This window comes from Oryctolagus cuniculus, chromosome X (assembly GCF_964237555.1).
Source record: "Oryctolagus cuniculus chromosome X, mOryCun1.1, whole genome shotgun sequence".
Taxonomy (NCBI): domain Eukaryota; kingdom Metazoa; phylum Chordata; class Mammalia; order Lagomorpha; family Leporidae; genus Oryctolagus; species Oryctolagus cuniculus.
The window spans coordinates 31,552,975-31,577,750 of record NC_091453.1 but is presented as its reverse complement, the minus strand read 5'-3'; positions in this window follow the sequence as shown (position 1 = coordinate 31,577,750).

Sequence of the window (24,776 nt, the reverse complement as noted above, 5' to 3'; positions counted from 1 at the left end):
CTGGGTTTGGATAGGTGCAGCGTGCCGGCCATAGCAGCCATTTGGGGGGTGAATCAATGGAAGGAAGACCTTTCTCTCTCTAACTCTTTCTGTCAAATTAAAAAAAAATATCAAGTGTTAATGGATCTCTGGAAATATATGAATACTCAAACACCACTTATGAGATTATAAATTGTAGCAAGTGCAACCTAGCACTATGAATAAAGTTCAAAATATACATACCCAGCAATTCCACTTTAAAGTATTCCGGGGAATCTTTCACTCATGTGTTCCAGGAGACATGTGATGTGCATTGCAGAACTACTGTGACAGCAAAAGCTAGTAAGAACTTAGTGGTCATCAGATTGGAACATATTCGTATAATTAAGTACTATGCTCTTGTTATGAGTGAACTAGTTCTCTTCAAAAATATGTTGATATTTGTCGAAATAAAAAAGCAAATTAAGGACAGGCATTTGACCTAGTAGTTCAGATTCCCACATCCCACAGCAGAGTGCCTGGGTTTCATACCAGAAACCCAGAGTGCCTGGGTTTCATACTCTGCTCCTGAATCCAGCTTCCTGCTAATGCAGACGGAATGTAGGAGGCAATGGTGAGGGCCTAAGTAGTCGGGTTCCTGCCATCCAACCTGACCCACTCCCAACCACTGAGGGGATTTGGGGATGAACTAGCAGATGGGAGCTCTATCTATATATTTCTATCTCTCTACCTCTCAAGTCATTGTTTTAGAAACAATTATGGGGGCCAGCGCTGTGGCGTAGCTGGTAAAGCTGCCACCTGCAGTGCCGGCACCCCATATGGGCACCGGTTCCAGTCCCGGCTGCTCCTCCTCCAATCCAGCTCTCTGCTATGGCCTGGGAAAGCAATAGAAGATGGCCCAGGTCCTTGGGCCCCTGCACCTGCGTGGGAGACCCAGAAGAATCTCCTGGCTCCTGGCTTCAGATCGGCGCAGCTCTGGCCATTGTGGCCATCTGGGGAGTGAACCAGCGGATGGAAGACCTCTCCCTCTATCTGCCTCTCCTTCTCTCTGTATGTAACTCCTGCTTTCAAATAAAATAAATAAATCTTTAAAAAAATATGTGTATGGTATGACACTATTCATGTAAACAAACATAAATGTGCAAGAAACACACAATGAATGTATATGTAATGAAATCAGAAGGCCACGAGATGGAAAGACACCCACAAAATTCAGGATAATTAAAAGAGAAAGGTAATGGCTTTGGAGAAGGGGTACAAAGACGTCTTTAACTCTATCTGTAATATTTTGCTTCTACAGGATTTTTAAAAATATGAAGCAAGTCACAAAATTCACCTAAAACACATAACTGTGTTTTTCAGACTTGTTGCTTGTTATATTATTCTCTGAACTGTACCTGTATTTTAAAGCTTGTTTCAATGATAAAAGGAAGGAAAACACATTACATGAGGTGGACATGGGTTTGGAAAGACACATTTTTTTTAAGATTTATTTATTTATTTGAGAGGTAGAGTTACAGACAGTGAGAGCGAGAGACAGAGAGAAAGGTCCTCTATCTGCTAGTTCACTCCCCAAATGGCCTCAATGTCCGGAGCTGGGCCGATCTGAAGCCAGGAGCCAGGAGCTTCCTCTGGGTCTCCCATGTGGGTGCAGGGGCCCAAAGACTTGGGCCAGCCTCCACTGCTTTCCCAGGCCATAGCAGAGAGCTGGATTTGAAGAGGAGCAGCCAAGACTCGAACCGGTGCTCATATGGGATGCTGGCGCCGCAGGCAGAGGATTAACCTACTGTGCCACAGCACCAGCCCTAACACATTTATTTATACTCACTCATCAGAGGCCCTTCCTCTCCCTCATAGAACTTGGAAGTGACCCCATATGTGTTATAGAATTGCTGTGGAGATGCTGTTTAAGGAAGGATTCCTGTGTATAAAGATTACACAATAGAATGTTATTCAAAGAAATAAATATACACACATATATTATATATTATATTACATTATATATAGATGTGAATCATATATGATGTATATATGATAAGTATACTTTTTTATTGTTAACTGACACATAATCATCGTACATATAATTTGCCAGATGTATCCAATATGAGGTGAGAGCAATTAACATTTCCATCTCCTCAAAGTGTTTTCCACTTCTTTGTGTTGGGAAACTTCCAACTTCTCTTTTCTAGTTCTTTTGAGATATATAATTCATTGTTGTAAACTGTAAGTCACCCTACTGTACCATAAAAACACTAGCGTTTATTCTTCCTAGGGTTTTGGCACCCATTATCCAACTTCACTCTAGCTCCCCCTACTACCTACAAACACGCTTCTTTTTATTTGCCAAAGAGACTGGCAGAACCAACTCTTACCTAAAACTGCTAAGCACAGGCTAAGAACTGAGGGAGTACCCAAAGGAAAACTCTCTGCTGCTATGTGTGGTCCATACATCAAGACAGCCAGGACAACAGAGGACAACTAGGGAGCCTCAGGGGTAGATGGAGAAGTTAGGACACCTTACCTTGGATGGAGAGTCCAACAGTTGAGACCTCTAATCCAGGCTTCTGGCTGCACTTGATAGCTCAGAGTAAAACTTGGACCAAGCCCCCAAGAAGGAGGAGCTTCACAAATGTCTTTTCCACCTCAGATTCATGAAGGAGTCTCCTCATGAGCCTAGCTGACTTGGAGAGGTCCTTTGGTGACCTTCATGTTCTCCAACACAAAACAGCCAACAGAGAATCCTTGACCTGTCTCCTTCCCTTTTCCTCTGGATAAAACCAGAGTTTGCTTAGGATACAACTGCCCATTTTTTTTATTTGTAAGATTTTATTTCTTTGAAACGCAGAGTTACACACAGGGAGAGAGAGACAGGGAGAGCTCTCCCATTTGCTGGTTCACTCCCCAAATGGCTGCAACAGCCAGGGCTGGATCAGGCCAATGCCAGGAGCCTGGAATTCCATTCGGATTTCCTGCATAGGTAGCAGGGGCCCAAGCAATTGGGCCATCCTTTGCTGATCTCGCAGGTGCATTACCAGGGAGTTGGATTGGAAGTGGAACAGCCAGGACTCAACCTAGTGTTCAAATAGGATGCCGGCATTGCAGGCAGTGGCTTAACCCATTGTGCCCCATACAATATACTTTCTTCCTTCCCAATGCAAAGTAATGCTGCTGCCATGAGCAGTAAAAGTGGACGCTGGGATGTTCTCCAGTAAGGGTGAACTGAGTCAACGCTGGGCCATCTGCACCATCCTAGTCCTTTTCTACTCCTATATCCAGATGCACACCATGAAGTATCATCTTAGCATCAGCATGCACACGTCTGAGCACTTCTAATAAGCAAAGCACATCACTAGATGAGATCGTATGGAGAGATTGATGAGACGCAGCCTCTCCTAGTGATAAGTCTGCAAGTCTAAATATGTAAGAAAACGAATAAAAACCCAAGCAATCTATGGTAATGGTCAATTGAAGGTTTAGGCAATATGCAGTACAGGATGTCAGGAGTGCTTGAGGTCCTGCAAGCTTTCATCAACCAGGCTTGGCCTGGTTCTGAAAGACAAGAGTAACATATATTGGAATCGTGTGCATGGGATCCTTTTCCAGAAAGAAAGCTTTTACATGAGGGATGGCAGGTGGATTTCATCTAAAGTGACCACTCCAGTCAATAGGTGCCTAGCTTGGGGGAGGGCTAAGATACTTCCAAGCACGTAGCAAAGTGTTGGTGTCCTTCCCAGTGTGCAGTGTGTGTGTGTGGAGGGGTGGCAGTGATGTGTGCAACTTCTAGAAATCTCATTTACCTATTTAGTGAAACCATGCACACATTACCCACGTGTGGTCCTGCAACACTAAATTCAAGATACTCCTCCTCTACGCTAGGAGAGTTTTATAGCTTTGCATCTAATTACAGAGCTGGTCAAGAAAGTGCTCAATCCTGAAGGTGGTCTCAATATCTGCCTGGAATGTTATTGAGACAGATGTCTTTGTTCAAAGTATCGCACTTGGTTTTGTTCTGTGAGTAGAATCTAGTGAGATGTTGACAGTTTGTGGGAATTTTAGTGGAAGGAATTGGGTTAATAAGGTCACCTTTTTTATGGTTTAAGCATTATTCTACAGTGCATAAGTAAAAAGTCTTTCTTCTTTCCAGAGCCTGCATTTAATATTTTCCTAAAAGAAATCATTGTGACAGCATGTATCAGGAAATGAGTCATGTGTCATTTGAAATTCTAAAGACACTGTCCTCCAGAATCAGAACAATAATAATAACAATAAAACATTCATGCACACACAAAACCTCTCTGAAAGATGATATGCAAGTTGACGCAAGAGCACAGTCTCTGGCTTGCAAGCAGACATTAAACCTACAGAGTGTTCCCATCAGTCTCAAACTGGGTCAGTCAGCAAGTCAGGGCACAATGTATGTGGATTCTATGGTCAGAGAGACCTGGATGCAAATCCTGACTCCAGCATTTTTTTAAGATTTATTTTTTATTTATTTACTTGAAACAAGGCAGAGTTACAGAGAGAGGAGGAGAGACAGAGCAAGAGAGATCTTCCATCCACTCGTTCACTCTCCAGATGGCTGCAACCATGAAACCAGGAGCCAGGAGCTTCTTCTGGGTCTCCCACATGGGTGCAGGGGCCCAAGCACTTGGATCATCTTCTACTGCTTTCCCAGGTGCATTAGCAGGGAGCTGGATCGGAAATGGAGCAGCCTGGAATCGAGCTGGCGCGCTTATGTGATATCGGCACCACAGGCAGAGGCTTAACCTGCTAAGCCACAACACCAGCCACCATTATTTTCTAGTGATAGGACCTTGAACAATTTTCTCAAATATGAAACCATGATAATAATAGCTAGCCCACAGGACAGTTAAAGGGGTTAAATATAATCAAAGCTAAGTGCCTACCACATTGTACAGTGTCAGTATCTCTAAGCTCCTTTTCTCCATTTTATCTCTGAACCTTCATAGCTGAATGTCTAATTTCATCCCTAGTTTTCTAGGCCCTTTTCAGCTTTGAGTAAAGGCAAATGCTCGCTTTGTTTTTGAATGACCCTCTGTGCTTCTGCCTCCAATTCCAGAATTTCCTTTTGGGAATGTGACCCCATGACTTCTCTGAGCATTCTTGTTCTCTATTTTCCATCACCAGAGCCAGCCCTTGTAGGTTTTCTACCTTGCAAGGTGGCCCCCAGGCAGGCTACTGGCTGATGGCTTCGCTAATAATTACAATCTTCAGGAAGACATGCTTTGTGTGAATTGGAAAAGGAAGGTCTGTACCTAGTAGCAGAAAATTTAAATTTATGCTCAGGGACTGTAAGCCATGCTTCCTTGTTCCCTACCCATGTAAGTTAGGAAATAGTAGCAAATGTTCAGCCAATATAATTAAATCTTTATCTCATCATTGATTGATAATAGGAGAAGAAAGAAATGGCAGGAACGTAGGAAAGGGGCCAGAGAAATAAAGGATTTGAGAAAGAAGAAATGTGAGAAAGCTTGGAAAATGACAGAATACTAAAGGTGAGTTTAGAGGTGCCTCAGCAGACCCTGGGTTTTCAGCAAAACAAAAATAAATAAAATAAGGAAAAATAAAGTCTACGCTCCAGTTATCCAAATTAGTAATGGACAACTTGTGGTCATGAAACGTTTCATTGTGTGTCGCTCTATTTTGCTGGGGTGCGCATGGCTTCTCTAAGCACACACTTAAGGCTTTCCATGTCCCTCATGGCAACTCTACCCCCACCAGAAGTGATTTCCAGACTTTATTATGGTTCTGCTGGGGAATTCTACATGCTTTTCAGCCCAGAAAAGATTTCAAGTGTCACTGAAACCCCAGCTTCAATGACCCGAATAAAGTTTGGAAGGAACAGTGATTTTTTGGAAAACTCTTCCAATGCTGAGCGGCTGATGCAGAATGCCACTTTATAAATAGCCACCTGCTCTTTGAGCAGTAATAACATGTTTAAGACCAATAAAAATGATGCTCTCTCTCTCTCTCCGTCTCCCAAATAAATAAAATAAAATAAAATAAAGAAATTAAAAAATAAAACACTTGCATCCCATATCTGAGTACCTTGGCTTAGTTCTCAGCTCCAGCTCCTTACTCCAGCTTCTGGCCAAGGCAGACACTGGGAGACAGAGGGGATGGCTCAAGTAATTGGGTCTCTGCCACCCATGTGGAAAATCCGGATTGAATTCCTGGCTCCTGGCTTTCACCCCACGCAGCCCTAGCCACAGCTGTTATAGGCATTGGGGAGTGAACCACCAAGTGGAATCTCTGTGTGTGTACGTATATGTGTATATGTGTGTGTGTCTCCCCTAGCCAAATAAATAAATAATATATATTTTTAAATGATGCTACTTTTGTTCTTATAGTACCCTAGATTCTCCTCAAAGTGGACTTTCCAAACCCACTTGTTTTGCTACAGAGATGCAATAAAAGACACTTCTCCCCCCCCTACACACACACACACATCAAATTCTTTGAACCTTGAATCAACTGAGTGACCTGCATAACCATTACTGAAGTAATATTTCAAAGTATCTTAGCAGGACTTTTGTGTAAGCAGGCATACATATATGCGGGTACTTCAAAAAGTTCCTAGAAAATGGAGTTAAGATATATTGGTGCAACAAATTTTCAAATCTGTGCATATTGAGGGGCCTTCAAAAACTCCATGGAAAATGTGTATTATGAAAATAATATATGGCCGGCGCCGCGGCTCACTAGGCTAATCCTCCGCCTGCAGCACCGGCACACCAGGTTCTAGTCCCAGTCGGGGCGCCGGATTCTGTCCCGGTCGCTCCTCTTCCAGGCCAGCTCTCTGCTGTGGCCAGGGAGTGCAGTGGAGGATGGCCCAAGTGCTTGGGCCCTGCACCCCATGGGAGACCAGGAGAAGCACCTGGCTCCTGCCATCGGATCAGCGCGATGTGCTGGCTGCAGCGCACTGGCCGCGGTGGCCATTGGAGGGTGAACCAACGGCAAAAAGGAAGACCTTTCTCTCTTTCTCTCACTATCCACTCTGCCTGTCAAAAAAAAAAAAAAAAAGAAAAAAGAAAAAAAAGAAAGAAAGAAAGAAAAAAGGAAAAGAAAAGAAAAGAAAATACATGGATTTCAAATTTGTTTGCAACAAAAATAAACTTATCTTCTGCTTCCATTCTCCATGAGTTTTTAGAAGTACCCACGTATAGATACATGAAAACTCTTGTGGGTTTATCAAATGTTTTATGAGTAGGTAAAAGACAAAAGAATGACTTGGTAGGGAGAATGACCTAATTTTTAAAATATTTCTGATGTCCTCATAGTATTTGGGGAGGTTGGCTTTTTTAAAAAAAATATTTATTTTTGATTTGTAAAGGAGGAGAGAAATATCCCATCCACTGGTTCATTCTCCAAATGTCCACAAAGGCCAGGGCTTGGCCAAGCTAAAACCAGAAGGTAGGAACCCAACCTAGGTCTCCCCACACTGGTGGCAGGGACGCAAGGACTTGAGCCTTCACCTGCTGCCTTCCAGGGTGCATCTGTAGGAAGCTGGGACTACAGAGCAGAACCAGGACTCAAATCCAGGCATTGTGACATGAGCTGTGTGCGTTCTAAGTGGCATCTTAACTGCTATATATTTTTTTAAAGATATTTTATTTGAAAGGCAGAGTTACAGAGAAACAGAGGCAGAGAGAGAGGTCTTCCATCCGCTGGAGCTGCATCGATCTGAAGACAGGAGCCAGGAGCCAGGAGCCAAGAGCTTTGTCTGACTTGGTCTCCCACGTGGGTGCAGGGGCCCAAGCACTTGGGCCATCCTTCACTGCTTTCCCAGGCCACAGGCTTTCCCAGGCCACAGCAGAGAGCTGGATCAGAAGTGGAGCAGCCGGGACTCAAACTGGCGCCCATATGGGATGCCGGCACTGCAGGCGGGGCTTTACCTGCTATGCCAGAGCACCAGTCCCTTAACGATTATATCTTTTTTTATTTTATTTTTATTTTTTTATTTTTTATTTTTTGACAGGCAGAGTGGACAGTGAGAGAGAGAGACAGAGAGAAAGGTCTTCCTTTGCCGTTGGTTCACCCTCCAATGGCCGCCGCGGCTGGCGCACTGCGGCCAGCGCACCGTGTTGATCCGATGGCAGGAGCCAGGTACTTCTCCTGGTCTCCCATGTGGGTGCAGGACCCAAGTACTTGGGCCATCCTCCACTGCACTCCCTGGCCACAGCAGAGAGCTGGCCTGGAAGAGGGGCAACCGGGACAGAATCCGGCGCCCCGACCGGGACTAGAACCCGGTGTGCCGGCGCCGCAAGGCGGAGGATTAGCCTAGTGAGCCGCGGCGTGGGCTAACTATTATATCTTAATACTCACCCCAAGAGATTAACTTTTACAAAACACTAAAAGGTACTGTTTGTCTCTCATCGACTGAAGAGGAACGTTGATTCAGATTAGTATGAATGCCAATTTGGTATGCTTTTCAAAGTGAATCATGGACTGCTTTCAACGGTTAAAAAAAACTCTCTTGGACTCATAGGATACGTTTTTGGATTTTCAAGAGTCCTTAGTCTCCACTTTTAGAGACAATGACTTTATAAACTGAAGTCTCGTTTTATGAATTTATATTTAAATTGGGAGTTATTACCAGGAAATGAGTTCCTCTTTAAAACCAGTACCGAAAAAAATGAAGATTATTATTATAATAAAGACAGAAGTGAAAATTCTTCCGTGTATTAATCATATCTCTTTTTATTTTCTGTATTTTATGATGTTTTGACATCTGGGAGCCTAGCTAATCCTGGAGAGACTGCCCCTCCCAGGGTTAGTTAATTTTTAGAGATAACAAACAACTTGCTTGCCAGCGCACTTTTCACAGGCAAACCAACCATTCCTGAGGCCACACGTCCAACCACCTCCTTTCTCTAACTCTTAAACAGCAAGCCAGTATTTCCCCTGCCTTAAATCACCCCAGAGCCAGGTAGGAGATAACAAGAGACTGCCCGCTGCTTACCTTGCCTTGCTCAGTCCTCCCTGCAAAACCCACAATACAGGCTTTTGTCAATGATTCCCACCTCTTTTCTGCCTTGGGGTGGGCCCTGGTGCTTCTGACCTCTCTTGGGAATTGTGCGTATAAACTCGTCTTTCAGAGACAATTGTCTCCGTGATTCTCACTTGACCATTCCCAATTAAAACAAACTCCCAGTACTTTTAAAAACATTCTTAACAGTTGCCATCAAAGCCCTCAGTTTGAGAGACATCACCCTAGGACAGCGGCTCCCAGGACCAGCAGGAGCTCCCAGCAGCTCGTTAGAAATGCAAATTACCACTCGGGCCCAACTGAATGGGGAACTCTGGGAGGTGGGGTCTAGCACTACAGCCTCCAGGAGATTCTAACCCTGTTTCCCATTAAGACACGCTGCACCTCCGTAGACTCCAGCCTTCAGCAAAGTTCGGTTTTTGATAGCTCATGCCCTTTGCGTCCCTCGGTAAGCTCCGAGGCTCTTTTATTCATTCTCTTGCACCTTTCTTTCCCCTGTACCGTATATGTCACCAAAACCATCATTCACGAAAGTTTCTGTGTGCAACTGAAGTCATTTCCTGACCTGTAAACAAGCCCCACTAAGCTATCAATTTCACTCTTTGAAAGTAAAACGCTGGGGATCACACAAGTGAGGACTTGGTGTTGGAGTGCTGTGTCCTCAACATCTTCCTTCTCTTACCCTAGTCCTCGACCCTGTCCACAGTGCCATGAAGCTTATTGGAGCTAAGGGCCACAGTAACAAGAAATCAGGTTTGAAAATGCAGGGTCGGCCGGCGCCGCAGCTTAATAGGCTAATCCTCCACCTAGCGGCGCCGGCACACCAGGTTCTAGTCCCGGTCGGGGCGCCAGATTCTGTCCCGGTTGCCCCTCTTCCAGGCCAGCTCTCTGCTATGGCCCAGGAGTGCAGTGAAGGATGGCCCAAGTGCTTGGGCCCTGCACCCCATGGGAGACCAGGAGAAGCACCTGGCTCCTGCTTTCGGATTAGCGTGGTGCGCCGGCCGCAGCGGCCATTGGAGGGTGAACCAAGGGCAAAAGGAAGACCTTTCTCTCTGTCTCTCTCTCTCACTGTCCACTCTGCCTGTCAAAAAAAAAAAAAAAAAAAAAAAAAGGAAAGAAAGAAAAGGAAAAGAAAATGCAGGGTCAGTGCCTAGATTTTCTAATATCTTTATAGCTTTTTATCTGCTCATTTCTGTCTCAGAAAGAAAATCAATTTGCTCATTCTTCAACTTGAACCCTTCCTAAAACTTAGGAACCATAAGACACCTTTATGATATCACTTTATGCCACTTTGTCCAAACCACAATGTTAATTTTTTTAAAAAGTCATCGTGAGATATTTTTTTCTAAAATCGCTTTCAACCAAGTAATTGAAAGTCATGGTGAGGCCAGCGCTGTGGCATAGTGGGTAAAGCTGCCACTTGCAGTGCCAGCATCCCATATGGGTGACAGTTTGAATCCTGGCTGTTCCACTTCCAATCCAGCTCTCTGCTATGGCCTGGGAAGGCAGTAGAAGATGGCCCAAGTCCTTGGGCCGCTGCACCCACATGGGAGACCTGGAGGAAGCTCCTGGCTCCTGACCCCATCAGCTCAGCTCAGGCCATTGCAGCCATTTGGGGAATGAACCAGCAGATGGAAGACCTCTCTGTCTGTCTTTACCTCTCTCTGTAACTCTGTCTTTCAAATAAATAAAAATAAATATTAAAAAAAAGAAAGTCATGGCTCTTCCCCAAAGGCTGAAAAATTATCCAACGTGACATGATCATAGTTTAATTGGGAGCCTTGTTCAAATGAATGTGATTTTACTCATTTCTCACAAATAGAGACATCGATGAACACTGAAAGTCTTCATCCATGTGTAATGACGTCACAGGGACAAGTTTATTTGTCATGTAAATAAATCTGCACGTTAAAGCCTCACATACAAAAGACATAAATATTTCCTAGTCATTATCACTATCCTGCCTGATTTATGTGCATCCTATACAAGAATCATCATGTAGCCTTCAAAAATTTTGCTAAGGGGGCTCAAATTTCAGCAGAAGCATGAGAATGTGGGGAGAGAGGACTGGAATTCTGGCCAGATCTTGAGAACGGAGACCTGGCCTCCACCCCATTTCTGTGAAAAGTCCATTATGGGACTGCATAGGAATCACTGAACTTCTCGAGCCCGCATTTACACCCCTTCACATTTTAGATAATATCTAAAATGCACTTGACCTCCATGGTTCAAAGCTTCTATGATATAGAGAGAGCTGGATCTCTCCTTGCCCCATTCCAAGAGCTTGGTCAACTGTGAGAAAACTGCAGATTTGGCCTCAGACTGAGTGGCAATGATAGAGTTGTGTGATCACTCCGGAAGCGTAGAGGACCTATTTGTTATCCTATCCCTCTCATGTAGCCACTTGGAATTCCAGAAGATTCTTTGCCTTGCAACAAGCGTCTCCTGCTGGCTTTATTTCCCAGCATCATGAGGTTAAATCCTACTCCTCAAACAATGACTGTCAACTTTGGCTGCACACTCCCATCACTTAGGAATCTTTACAAAACACCAATATCCAGGTCTCACCCCACCCCATCCCCTGAAATTCTGATATTGGTCTTAGGTACGACCTAGGCAACGCGGTTCTTCAAAGTTTCCCAGATGGCACCAAATGCAGCTGCAGATTCCAGAACCACAGCCAAGGTGATGTAGTACAGTGATACAAACACACCTGTTTTCAGATCCCTCTTGAGGACAGATATTAAAACAAAAGTAGGAGGAAGAAAGTCATGGCCTGGGAAGAGGACTGGAGGAGAAATGAATCAGTGAAGGAGGAAAGACCTGGCAGGTACTGACAACAGTGTCTCCTGTTGTCATGAAGCAGGTGCTGGGCAAACGCATCCTGCTGGGCGGAGCAGTGATTCTGTGCGGGAGACTGATTCCCCAGCTTGGCTTCTGGCTTCACAGAGCCCGGGGGATGTGCACGCTAATCCTGTGCAGGGATGTGCCTGTTTTCCATCTGGCTCTCTGCTGTCCGTCCCCAAACGCTGCCAGGTCTGGGGGCTGCTAAGGGGGGCCCACTTTTCTCCGTATGCCACCCTTGGCTTGGCACATGTCCTCAAGGATGCAGCTGGGCTGCGCAAGACAGGAGCAGGGACTCCCTGCAGATTCCTTGATTTGGTAGCCTGTAGATCCCGGTCACAAATGACTGTATTTCCAGAGCCTGTGCTTTCGGGGCCTTTCCTTGCAAAAAGAGGCTCGCAGGCAGTTAAAGGGAATTGATCTGGTAAAGGCGTATCTTCGGTGGAGGTTTTACGTGCAAAGCAGTTGCCCGAGAGCAAAATTGACAGTATTAGAAACCGACAGGTTCATGAACTCCAAAACACCCAGACGCCTTATTTTACATAATGCCTTAGAGTTTTTCAAGCACTCCTACACACTCAAGCTCATTTTGGTTTGGCTCAGAGCATCCCCGAGAGGTATTAACCATCTGCTTTGGTACACAAGGCCACAAAGGCTCAGAGTGGCTTAATGACTGGTCCAAGGCGTCACAGCCGTTGTTGCTGTTTCTAAATCTATTTGCTTTCAGTCTATTCTCGCATCCTTTTCCTGCTCTGCTTTGTGTGGAGAAAGGGCTCAGCCCCACCTGCCGATTTTGTCAGGCAGTTCTTGTGTTCGCTGTCTTGGTGCAGCCAATAGTAGCCAAGGGTGGGAGACAGAATGTCGGGAAGAAGAAAGTAGGTAAGTCTTGGGAACAGCGTTGTGGCTCAGCAGGTTAAGTTGCTGCTTTCAACACACCTGGGAAGACCACAGAAGAGGCCCAACTGCTTGGACCCCTGCCACCCACGTGGGAGACCCAGATGAAGCTCCTGGCTCCTGGCTCCTGGCTTCAAGCTGGTCCAGCTTCAGCTGTTGTAGGCATTTGGGGAATAAACCAGCAGATAGAAGATCTCTTTCTTTCTCTGTCCCTGTCTCCCTCTCTGTCACTCTGCCATTCAAATAAATACAATCAATCTAAAATTAAAAAAAAAATAAAGTAGGCCGGCCTCCACTGCCTATGATGTCTCCTCCTATGGGGGCTGTGCATCTGGCCCTGCTAGACAGACTCATCCTGGCGCTGACTTTCACTGTTGACTGCAGTTCTTTGGTGCGTGTGTCATGGCCTCCCCACTTTCTCCCTGTTTCTGTGGTTTCCTGCTGTTGCTAACCTCTCAGCTGCAAGTGGCCTGTTTGGCTTCTCAGCAATCTCTTTACCTGAGTAACCAGCTCCCTGCATTAAAGTGCTCTGTGTTAAACACTCAAGAGGGCTCTGTTTACTGGCTAGACTATGTATCAGGCAGGAGCCTGGCAGGAAACAGATGGTGCACGCAACAGGGTAACCAAAGAGAGTTGAGCGCAGAGACTGTTTACATGGATGTGGGCAGAGTGAAGGGTAGAGTCAGGGCATGGTGGGGAATCGTTGGCGCCGCCCCCGCCCCAGGCCAGCAAGTGCAAAAGGAGAATGGAGTATTACCAGGACTGGGGGAGGGAGGGGGAGGAAGGGGTGAAATGACAGGAGAGCTACAGGCTTGGAAGAGGGGCCACCTGGCAGGGCTGTGGCTATAGATACAGGAACACAGGACTGCCAAAATCACAACCTCCCAGGGAGAGAGGGCCAGAGGGAGGGAAATAAGCACACCATTCTTTCCTTCCTCCCTCCTCCCTCCTGCTGCGACCTCCTGCTGACTGAACCCAGCTAAAAGCCAGAGAGCGAGGGTGACACGGTCCGTCGAGGCCAGTGTCCAGTGCCACAAAGTGGAGGCGAAGAAGAAGAGGGAAGATCTATGTGCGTGCCTGTGTGTCTGTGTCTGTGTGTTGGGGGAGGGCCGCGGAACAAACACAGAGCAGCTCGCTTGGCTCTGAATGCTAGGGACCGCCACTGAGAGGGGCTGAGTCAGGACCAGCGCGCTGAGGGCTTACTGGCAGGGCCCAGGCTTGTTCTGCCTCACTGGGTTCATTAGACACGAGCTGAATAGGGCACACAGAGCCTTACCTTCCTTGTGTGGCTTTGCGTTTGCATAGACTGTGCTCCTTATTGAGGCAGGTCAAATGTTCTCATTTTCAATTGACAAACTGTCATTGTATAAGGAGTCTGGGAAAGTTTGTGCAAATATGGGCTATGAAGAAAAACTATGCCTATTAACCTTCCTACTGTAATGTAAAATTAAAATGTTATCTCAAAAACTAAGAAAAGAAAAAGAGAAAGAAAGAAAGAGAGAGAGAGAGAGAGAGAGAGAGAGAGAGAGAGAAGGAGATAGAGGCAGGGACTTATTCCTAGGAGTGTATCTACAAACTGTACTCAGTCTGTTAAAAAGTAAACTTTAACAAAAAGGAATATTTGACCAAAAAGGAAAAGAAAAAACTACGCATAGACTTCAAAAATTTTTGTTCTAAAATAAACTTGTCTTTTAATTTCATTTTTCATGAACATTAGAAATTCCCGTGTTTAGGTGGTACAGCGTGATATTTCCAGGTGCCCAAACAGTGCAGAATGATTAGATCAATCTAATTAAAATATGCATGTGGTGAGGGTGTCTGAAATTTACTGTCTTAACCATTTTGAAATGTATATATTGGGGCCCTGTGCTGTGGTGCAGTAGGTTAATCCTCTGCCTGCAGCACCAACATCCCAAATGGGCGCCAGTTTGAGTCCTGGCTGCTCCACTTCCGATCCAGCTCTCTGCTGTGGCCTGGGAAAGCAGTAGAAGATGGCCCAAGTGCTTGGGCCCATGCACCCACGTGGGAGACCTGGAGGAAGCTCCTGGCTCCTGGCTTTGGATTGACTCAGCTCTGGCTGTTGGGGCCATTTGGGAAGTGAACCAGTGGATGGAAGACTCTTCTGTCTGTCTCTCCCTCTGTATCTCTGCCTCTCAAATAAATAAACAGAAATCTTTTTTTAAAAAAGAAATGTATATATTATTGTCACCATGCTGTACAATAGATCTCAAAACCTATTCCATCTGCCTCAAATTTTGTGTCTTCTGACCAACATCTGCCCATTTCTCTTCACTCCCGCCACCTACCAGCCTTGGCTAACCACCATTCTACTCTCTCCTTATGTGAGTTTCAATTGTTTTAGATTCCACATTTAAGTGAGATCATGCAGTATTTGTTTCCCTCTGTCTGGATTACCCGGCATAAAGTTCTCAAGGTTCATCTGTGGTGTCCCAAATGACAGTTTCCTTCTTTTTTTTTTTTTTTTTTTTTTTTTTTAGGTGGAATGGTATCCCATTGTGCATGTGTCCCACGTTTTTTTTATCCACTCATCTGTTGATGGACACTTAGGCTGTTCCCATTTCTTGACTGCTGTGAATAGTGCTACAAAGAACGCAGGAAATCCAGACTTTTACCTATTACTTGTAAAGCCTTCTCTGGGTTTAGTGCCTTTAGAGGGAAGATTTATCAAGGTGGTATTTATAAATCTTCTAAGGTTAATCTTTTTTAAAATCATATTTATTTATTTGAAAGACAGAGTTACAGAGAGGCAGAGAGAGAGAGAGAGGTCTTCCATAAACTGGTTCACCACCCAGTTGGCCGCAATGGCCAGAGCTGAGTCAATCCAAAGCCAGGAGCCAGGAGCTTCTTCCGGTCTCCCACGTGGGTGCAGGGGCCCAAGGACTTGGGTCATCTTCTACTGCTTTCCCAGGCCATAGCAGAGAGCTGGATCGGAAGTGGAGCAGCCAGGATTCAAATAGGTCTCCATATGGGATGCCGGCACTCCAGGCGGTGGTATTACCAACTATGCCACAGCGCTGGCCCCTAATCTTCTTCTTTTTCTTTAAAGATTTATTTAGTTATTTGGAAGTCAGAGTTACACAAAGAGAGAAGGCGAGGCAGAGAGTGAGAGAGAGAGGGTCCTCCATCCGCTGGTTCACTCCCCAGTTGGCCACAACGGCCGGAGCTGTGCTGATCTGAAGCCAGAAGCCTGGAGCTTCCTCCAGGTCTCCCATGCGGGTGCAGGGGCCCAAGGACTTGGGCCGTCTTCCACTGCTTTCCCAGGCCATAGCAAAGAGCTGGATCAAAAGTGGAGCAGCCAGGACTCGAACCGGCACCCATGTGGGATGCCGGCACTGCAGGCTGTGGTTTTACCCACTATGCCACAGCGCCGGCCCCTAACCTTCTTCTGATTGAGTAGATTTTAGATGTTTCTGACATTTCTCATTTTAAATTTTATATATTAATTTGTTTGTTTTTGTGAGAGACAGATAGACACAGAGATCTTCGATACATTGTTTCACTCTCCATATACTTGCAGCAACTGGGTCTGGGCCTGGCTGAGCTGGGAACCCAGTTTAAGCCTCCCACACAGGTGGCAGGGACCTAACTACTCAAGCCATCACCTGCTGCCTCGGAGGGTCCACATTAGCAGGAAGCTGGAGTCAGGAACCAAAGGCAGGTATCACACCCGGGACATGGACATCTTCACCACTAAGCCAAATGCCCAGCTCTGCCTTTTCTCATGCCAGTCTATGTATGTGAGCATACGTGACTTGCTTTCATTATTTCCAGTGAGCAAATCGTGTTGAAAACATCACGATGCTTTCATTTCAGGATTCAGGAAAGGATGATTTTCAGGACAGCTCTGCTTGCAATCCTCTGACCTTGCTTCTTGATTATAAACAATATTGCTGAGGTTCTTATAACTAGAGGACTTCCTTGCTTCACAGACAATGAAACCTGAGCGCCCAGGGGAAGTGGCTCAAGTCTCCCAGGCAGCTGGGGACAGAGAATGCACAGGATCCAAGCTGTCTACTTCCCCTCACATCAGTGCCCTCTCTGGCCAGTGCGTGCTGAGGATTGATTTTGCTTCTGCTAAAACAATGCCCCCTGCCTCTCCCCACCCCCTACAGCTTCTGTTAGACTAAAGAGTTCTTCAGGTACCACAGGCAAGGAGAGGGTGAGGGAAGGGGTTGGCTAGCAGGGGAGGTAGAGAGAGGGAGTGACAACACACGCATCGGGGTGCCTAGATGTGAGGAGAGCTGGCTCGGGAGCCATGAAGGCTCAGCAACAGGCACACAGAGAAATAAGCACAGAAAAAAAATGACTTTCCAATCACTATTCCCTTGGTAAATGCATGTGATTTTTATTTGTTTGTTTGTTTGTTTGTTTGTTTATTTATTACTAAAACTAACATCTATGGAGCCATGATGGGCTGGGGCTTTGCCGGAACTCCAAGTGTTTTATTGGTTTCTATACACTGTGAGGTTACCTTTCCTGCCCGCCGCTCCCCCCCCCACACACACCGACCCCGCCCCCAGCCTCCAACAGCAGGGACCTTTTATAGAAACATGCTTTGTCTCTGGAGGAATGCACGGTTAAAATGGATTGCTTAATGTTCTAGACTGGAGCGAATCTTGGAACATCTCAGGAAATGTCACAGAATGTTCTTTCTCGTTTGATGAGGGCGCATTGGAGCCCTTGGCATTTGTGCGTCTGAGAATTCAGTGTACCTTTGGGTGGCTTATCTGTGGGCCAAACTGGCATGCCTGCATAAGAGGTGGAAAGCTCAGGTCGAGAGCCCAGAGTGACCCAGGACAACTGGAGAAAAGGACCTGTGGGGGAAAAGAAAGGTATCATGAGAAAGAATTGACACGCCCCCTTGCCTGGCAAAGCACTACTCACAGCCTGCAGCTCTCGTCACTGACTATCTGGAACCAGGACATCAATATACTAGTGGCTATGAGCTGAAGCAAGAAACTGCCAAGTGCACAACCATGTTTGTTTAAAGATTTATTTCCTTTATTTGAAAGGCAGAGTTACAGAGACAGAGGGAGAGAGGGAGAGAGGGAGAGAGGGAGAGAGGGAGAGAGGGAGAGAGGGAGAGAGGGAGAGAGAGAGAGAGAGAGAGAATCTTCCCCTTGTTCACTCCCCAGTGGCCACAGGAACCAAGGCTGGGTCCGGCTGAAGCCAGGAGCCTGGGGCTCCCCCATGGTGGCAGGAGCCCAAGCATTTGGGCCATCTCCTGCTGCTTTCTCAGACTCATAAGCAGGGAGTTAGATTGGAAATGAGCAGCTGGGAAGCGAACCAGCACCCATAAGGGATGCCTGAATCACAGTGGGTGGCTTATCTGCTGAGCCACAATGCTGGCCCCCACAGACATGTTTAATATATACTCTTTTTTCCCTTTGTAACTAGTCTTTCCCCATTTTACCCTGCTTTGTGGATGTGTGGCCCAAGAAACACATGCTTTTAAAGTTTGTCAGCCTCTTGATGTTGAAGGTATGCCGAATCAGACAGTGAGAAGTTGCCTTGGTTGAAGCACAAGTTGAGTAACATGAAACGGGTCTATCTTGGGGTGGGCCTAACAGTTAAGACACTGATTAAGGCACCCATGTTCCACATGGAAGTTCAGTACCCAGTTCTGGCTCCAGACTCCAGCTTCCTGCTAAGCCACACCCAAGGAGGCAACAGTGATGGCTCAGGTGATTGGGTTCCTGCCACCCATATAGGAGACCCAAATTGAACTCCAGGCTCCTGGATTTGGCCTTGGCCCTGCCCCAGGTGTTATGGGCATTTGTGGAGTTGCCCAATGGATATGACCCCTTTCTCTGTCTCTCTCAAATAAATAAACACAATGTTTAAAATGTTATTTTTTAAAAAATATATCTTTTTAAAGAGACTTATTTATTTATTTGAAAATCAGTTACAGAGAGACAGAGAGGGGCGCGCGTGCACACACACACACACACAGTGAGAGAGAGATAGGTAGAGAGATCTTTCATCTGCTGGGTTATTCTTCAGATGGCAGCAAAGGATCTTCCATGTGGGTGCAGGGGTCCAAGCACTTGGGCCATCCTCCACTGCTTTCCCCAGGCCATCAGCAGAGAGCTGGATCAGAAGTGGGGCAGCTGGGACACGAACCAGCGCCCTTGTGGGATGCTGGCAGCCCAAGCAGTGGCTTTTACCCACTTCACCACAACACTGACCCAGAAACAGGTCTATCTTAAGGTTCTATCCAATAGAACCTTCTGCAATGACTCCAATGGTCTAGATCAGAGCTGCCCGATGTGGTTGCCACTGGCTACATGTGATTATTGAGCACTCAACATGTGCATAGTGCAACTAAGGAACTGAGTTTTAAAATTTTAGTTAATTTTTGTTAGCTTAAATTTACATAGCCACAGGTGGCTTGTGGCTCCCATGATAGCATGGAGCATACAGCGGCTTTACTTATTCACCTCTATTATGACTCTTTTCTGGTTGTACCTGTCTACCATCCTCTCTGTGGACTTCCTCCCAATCTCCAAACGCCATAAAATGCTGTTTGCTGCTAAGAGGAAACTTGAAACTAGTATAAAAATGCCTCCATTTGGTGTACAACTACATTATGTGTAAAAAGTCTCATCCTGGAAATGCAAGAATGTTGTTATTAAAGAGCTTTATTATTTCATTGACACAGGATGTTAGATAGCATTTACTACATGCCAGGGCTTTATCAACATGAACTTGGGTAATAGTCATAACAGTCCTAATAGGTAAATACTTTTTTGTAATATTGCTTTTTTAAGTTTTATTTATTTATTTGAAAGTCAGAGTTACTCAGAGAGAGAAGAGGCAGAGAGAGAGAGAGAGAGAGAGAGAGAGAGGGAAGTCTTCCATCCACTGGTTCACTCCCCAATTGGTTACAATGGCTGGAACTGAGCTGATCCAAAGCCAGGAGCCAAGAGCCTCTTCCAGGTCTCCTACTCTGGTGCAGGGGCCCAAGGACTTGGGCCATTTTCTACTGCTTTTCCAGGCCATAGCAGAGAGCTGGATTGGAAGTGGAGCAGTCTGGACTCGAACCAGTGCCCATATGGGATGCCAGCACTGCAGGCAGTGGCTTTAACCTCTACGCCACAGCGCCAGCCCTGGTAGATACTCTTATCAGGCTAATTTTATGGATGAGGAAGCTCAGGTTTAAAGAAGTCAATTGTGTCACAATTAGGAAGTGCCAAAGTTGAGGTTCAAAACAGGGAGTCCAATATTGGCTTCCAAACTTCCATCTTTTCTTTTCTTTTCTTTTCTTTTCTTTTCTTTTCTTTTCTTTTCTTCTTTCTTTCTTTCTTTCTTTCTTTCTTTCTTTGCAGGCAGAGTTAGACAGTGAGAGAGAGAGAGACAGAGAGAAAGGTCTTCCTTCCATTGGTTCACCCCCCGAATGGCTACTACGGCCGGCGCACTGCGCCGATCTGAAGCCAGGAGCCAGGTGCTTCCTCCCGGTCTCCCATGCGGGTGCAGGTGCCCAAGCACTTGGGCCATCCTCCACTGCACTCCCGGGCCACAGCAGAGAGCTGGACTAGAAGAGGAGCAACCGGGACAGAATCCGGCGCCCCGACTGGGACTGGAACCCAGCGCCCATATGGGATGCAGGCACTGCAAGGCAGAGGATTAGCCGGCCCTATAACTTCCAACTTTTCTAGACCTATCTAGTTCCTCTGAATTCACACAGCCTTACCTTCTGTGCAGGTCAGTTAGCATCTACTGAGCAGGGACTCGCTGCTATAACCTATTGTTGGCAGGTGACAGAAGCAAAGCGAGGGAGCAGCAATTTTGGTGGGGAAGAAAGTACCATGGGGTCAGAATCCCCAGCAATGACAAACAAAGCAAGGAGAAAAATTTGAGACTGCCAGTCCCTCCCCATCCCCACACGCATATATCATCCCACTGGGAAGAAGAAAATGTCTTGAACTGAACATTGTTCCCTGTGGAGGTACACTGGCATTCTGCGTTGAACCTCAAGACTAGGTGATGGATGATGCTATCTAAATTTCACTCTACTGTTCCCCACTTTCTTCTGCTTTGATGCTGTGTTCTTGGAACCTGTTCTAATAGCTCATACCTCTTCAACTCAACCCATGAAGCTCCTGAGCCACCCCAGACATAAGCTGTTCACAAATGACACCAAGCAACAATCACAGCTAAGCTGCTGGAGTCTGGAGACCTGTCGGGAGCCAATTCCTCCAAGCATAAAAGGGGCAACAGTCGCTTTGCTATGGAAGCTTTACCCTAACCCTGGCAGGCTCTGTATGGAATGATCCCCAGAAATATTACTGGCTTCAATGGAAACAACATATCAGATATCTTTATAATACTCATCTTCATGGAATGGGTCAACTTCTTTGAGGAAACATAGAAAGGTCATGGAGAGCAATGGTTGATGGTTCCAAAACTAAAACCAATCTCAACCAATCATCCCTGATTATTCAATGACATGCGGAAGAAAATTGACCATCCTCCTCCCTTTTTCTTCAATCACTATGGTATTCCAAGGACTATATGTGAATTTACTAGCCATGTTCACCTTTGCTTTTATATTCTTAGGGAAAAATGGAGGGGGAAGAATTTAAAGAAATGTAGCTTACAAGTCACCAAATGTTTGCAATATATTCTTCAGAGAGAGAAAATCTGCCATCTCTAATGTCACCCTGGAAACACATATTTGGCATTCCAGAATATTCCTATAGTGGTGGCTTTAAAAAAGCTTTTAATGGAAAGCATGCAGACACGCAGCTGAAATTTATGGGAAACAAAAGTCCTATAAATAAAAAGTAAAAGTCTGAGACAGTGATTGTCAGACTGAACTACTACTTGCACGGATGTGATCAAATGGGAGTTGTTTGTCTCTCGATGCCAGCAGCATAGCACCGTGTCCCTTTCCCCAGCACTCATCAGGCGCTGTAACTAAGGTAGGAGGGTGGTAAGTGCTGAGTGGAAACTTACTACTAGCAATGCTTCCGCGATGAGTCTGCGGGAAACAGGAGACCATGGCACGGCCCAGAAAAAAGCAAACATGACTTTAACAGATTGGAAGCATTAGTGATGGGTGAAGAGACAATTGGTATCCAATTATGCCTCGTTCTAGTCATTTCTGTTCCCACTGTGACAAATATATACTGTAGGCTCTGGTGGAAAGCACTTCAGCAGTACATAAATATGTGTTATTGAATGGGGAATTTTTTCTTTCATACAAGGTCCCTGTATAGATCAAGATTCACTAAGTTTCAGTAGCAACTCAGAATTTTATTTTATTGTGGTAATAATATAACGACAATGTCACAGGCAAAATTAACTTTTTAGCATGGCTTTCGGATGGTAAATTTAAGCTATTTAAAAGGTAGAGCCACATAAATAAAGCTCTATTCACTGTGATACAGTGGATTTCTGGTGTGTGTGTGTGTATGTGTGTGAAGTCACAAATTGTCCTGGTGCATTAGCAATATAGCAATTACAATTACAGTGGAAATGACACCTTGGCATAAAAGATTTACTTGAGCGTAATGGGAAAATACAGTTAAGTACTCTGAGTTTGTATTCAGACCTGATAGAACAAAGTACAGCTATCAGTTATAAATATTTTTAAAGATGTATTTATTTATCTGAAAGGCAAGGAGAGAGAGAGAGAGAGAGAGAGAGAGAGAGATTTTCCACCTGTTGATTCACTCCCTAAGTGGCCACAACAGCCAGGAGCCATGACCTCTGTCCTGGTCTCCCACATGGATAGCAGGGACCCAAGCACTTGAATCATCTTCCACTGCTTTCCCAGGTGCATTAACAGGGAGCTGGACTCAATGCAGAGTAGCAGGGACTTGAACAGGCACTCCAATGTGGGAAACTGGCATTGCAAACAGTGGCTTAACATGCTATTCCACAGCACTATCCCCAGTCATAAATAATTACATGTTTTCTGTGTATAATATATGTCTGATACTTACTGATTTACATATAATCTAATGTGTTGAAATAATTTTTAAATTACAAAGCATTAATGTAAAACCAGGAATTAAAAATATTACCTTGGATTTTTATGCCATTAGATTTTTGTGTCTATCTACCTATGGGTACTTTAAATTCACAGTGTCTAAATCTGACCTCTTTATAATCACTCAAAACTTGTTCCTCCTCCTCTTTCTCTAACCCAGTTAATGCCATCACAATCAGCCAGTGGGCCAAGCCAAACACTGAGAGCAACCTTAAATCCCTCACTCCCTGCTCACTGTTTCAACCACTTCATCATCAAATCTGATCAGTTCTACCTGCTCAGGATCCCTCAGCTCTGTTCCCTCCCCGGCATCTCTATTGTCACTTTCTTCTTGTCAAGTCAGCACCATCTCATGTCTAGATTCTTGTGGAAGCTTATTAACCGGTCTCTCTCTGCTGTCGAACTTGTTCCCACGTTGGCATTGACTGTGTGCAGCTTCCTCAGCATGCTCCACCAGTTTATAACCTCATCTCTTCTCCTTTCCATCTCTGTCGCTGCCCATCCTCCCCACTGTTCGTTCCCTCTCACTTGTTTTTTTTTTTAATTTTTTTATTATTTAATAAATGTAAATTTACAAAGTGCAACTTTTGTATTGTTGTGGCTTCCCCCCTCCAACCTCCCTCCCTCCCGCGGCCCTCCCCTCTCCCACTCCCTCTCCCATCCCGCCCTTCATTGAGTACTCCTCCTCTCTCCAGGTCCCAGGCCCTCTTCCTGGAAGCCATCTTTCTCTCTCCCCCTGTCCCTGGAGGTTGGCTGCCCTTCCTTTGCTCACAGGTAGCACTTATGCTGTACTATGATTCCTGGCTTAGTTGCTTGACTTACAAACTACAGATGACTGCAGACACTCCTCAACTTATGATGGTTTGACTTAAGAATTTTCAGCTTTACATTCGGTACTATGAATATTGAATCTGGATCTTTTTCCAGGGTAGCACTGTGGACTCAGATCCTGTCTGGCGATGCTGGGCAGTGGCAGTGAGTGCAATTGCCAGTCATCCCTGCCTGCCAAGGGGAAACCATCACCACTCCACAGTGCTCTGTGCTGCCGAACTGGAATATGCTCTGGGTTAAGAGTGTCAAGTGCACGTTCAACTCACGATGAGTTTATCAGGACATAACTCCATTATGAGTTGAGAAGCAACTGCAGACTGTGAGTACCTTGAGGAGAAAGAATATGTCTTTTTCAAGTTTGTATTTCCAGGGTGTAGCTTATTTCTAATCATTGGAAGTGTGCAATAAATGTTTGCTTAATGAGTGGACGAATGCCTGGTATATGTTATACATAACATTCCTGAACCTGTGGAAACCCCTGATGTATAGCCACGTTGGGAAGAAATGCTAGTAACCTCAGGACCTAATACTTATGGTTGGCACCTAAAGTGGGAGCAGTCTGACAGGACTGAGGCCTTAACCTTTGGGATCTGTGCTAACTTCAGATGCTGTCGGAATACAATTGTAGGGTATCTATTTGGCATCCAGAGAGATGGAGAATTGGTTAATGTGGGAAAACCCTCTATACATTTAATATCAGAAGTGAATCTTAATGTGAAGAAACAGACTTCCCCCTTTCAGTAAGTGAGAACTTGTTCTAAAGCAAGGCAAGGTTGACAGGACAAATGACACCAGGTGCATGTTGAGAGACAATTCTCCATAGATCTTTTGTGTTTCTGCACATCTTGTAAACAGAGGCGCTCATTGCTTTTGTTCCAGACTAACTTTCCTGGGATATTTGTATAAGAAACAGCCTTACAAGATAGAAATATCATCTCCCTTCAGAAAAAAAGGGTGGATTTTTTGACTATCCAATATAATATAAATAATGTCTCCCTCTTGAGCAGAATTCAAGTCATCTTACTGACCACCATAAAAGAATTGAGTTCCCTAAGCTCTGAGTCCTTCTCCTATAAAGCAACCCATGCCTGTGTAGATGGTATAGGATCAGGTCGCTCTTTGTGTTGCCCCATGAGAGTTGAGGCTAAGGAATCAGTACGACTGTTGATGCCCTGGCTACTGCTGTCGCTGTGAGGGATG